The 1,705-nt window shown below is 31.6% G+C and overlaps 1 long non-coding RNA gene across 1 annotated transcript; it reads left to right on the plus strand.

Annotated features, from left to right (window-relative positions):
- Positions 1-617: 617 nt before the first annotated feature.
- Positions 618-1,466, plus strand: LOC109592326 (uncharacterized). Its single transcript, XR_002190294.1, has 3 exons — positions 618-758; positions 826-1,370; positions 1,424-1,466. It is a non-coding gene; the product is annotated as an uncharacterized LOC109592326 (long non-coding RNA).
- Positions 1,467-1,705: the final 239 nt, after the last annotated feature.

The raw sequence follows: 1,705 nt of genomic DNA on the forward strand, positions 1-1,705 counted from the left end.
ATTTCACTCAAGCCACTTTTTTAGCTTAACTCTGTTGAATTAGGCCAACATTTTTTATTGCACTGATAGGTTATTGTTTACTAGTTGTAGTGGGGCTATTATTTAGAGTTTGTGTTAAGTAAAAGAGCTGTTATTTTCTAAATCTTGGTTTTTCAAGCCCCACCTTTCTAGCCAATTTTTCTTTGTAATACTTGACTTAATTGGAACTTTTTCTATATGGTTTTGTAGCTTGAGAATAGGTAGTTGTAGTGGGCCTATTCTCAAAAGGAGTGTATTTTTAGTTTTGGTGCAATTGTGTTGTCAAATTCATCATTTTTAGGTGACAAGAGATGGGAAAGTCATGCATTGGTAGACTGCATATACTAAAAGAAAAGGAAAATTTCAGCAATTATGATGCATGATAAATGTCAAGTTTTATTGTATTATTGTACATAAAATCACACTTTTATTAGCAATAATAATACTTTTTATCATTGTTTTATTTTTATTCTGAATGAAAACGTAATATGACGTATTTCCGGTGAAACAAGCCTCAGAACATCCGGTCGGGCCGTGTTCATATCCAGGGGTATATAGTATCTATGGTCTGACCATAGATACTACATACACATGGATATGAAACAGGAAGTCGGTATCCAATTAACTCTTTGAAATTCACCTTTAAACGTCATAACCAGCATAGCTCTATCCTTGGCGCTTTTCTCTCTGTCTATGTTTTCAAGAATTTTCTTGACTCACTTATTTTTGTGAAAGAAGAGGTATATAGGTGTTTTTGTTTTGTTCAGTAGACCTAATAAATATATTCTCATTTCATTTTGTCAACAGGCCTCATGTTTACATGACAAAATTAGAAGACCTCCATTTTTATTTGTAACCACCTTTTCTAGACTCTCGAACGGAGTTAGCTAGTAAGTCTTGGAATCATAATAGTGTATTGTTTGTTACATGGACTGAAACTATTCTCGTGTCAATGTAATGAGAAATGACTGAGATAATAGCCAAAAACTAGTTTTTTTAATATTAATTTTGTAACCACCTTTTTGAGACTTCTGCACCAGGTATGAACAAGTTACTACTTTGAGTGTATTCATTAAGGCCTCTTATATAGACTGTTTATGGTTTCATTTTTCTAGATGCTATGTTTCAAAAGTAATAATATATTTTTTGCAAGTGTTTCAAAGGGTGTGGTTTAATTTTTAGTGAGAACTGAGTAGTGAAAGAATAGGTTATTTACCAAGAAACACAAGCAGGATTTTAGTGGCATTGATGAGACATTGTTACATGATTGTAAAGCTTTATATTTATGCTACCACAGAGAACTATCAAGATAGAGATGATGTACATTACAGTATGTACTGTATGGTGATACAGTAAGTGCGGCTTATAATAATTTTTGTCAATGTTTTTATTGCTATTTTTATAGTTAAAATTTGTTGAAGGACTCATAATAATAATCAATCTATTGGGTCACTGAAGAATAGAATAATCATTATAATGATAATAATTTAAATAATAATTTTTTTAGTACTTAGCACAGTGCATTCTTTCTTGTAATAGTAGATCTTCACTTTTTAGAACTAGAATATCGATTGCAACTCTTATATAGTCGTAGACCTGAGCTTTAGTAAGTAATTCAACTGGATTTCTTCACTATTTTGCTTGTGCCATGCTTATACACGTGTAGTGTAAACGTCACAATACATCA

This window comes from Amphimedon queenslandica, unplaced genomic scaffold (assembly GCF_000090795.2).
Source record: "Amphimedon queenslandica unplaced genomic scaffold, v1.1 AMPQUscaffold_5596_Cont22437, whole genome shotgun sequence".
NCBI classification, from domain to species: domain Eukaryota; kingdom Metazoa; phylum Porifera; class Demospongiae; order Haplosclerida; family Niphatidae; genus Amphimedon; species Amphimedon queenslandica.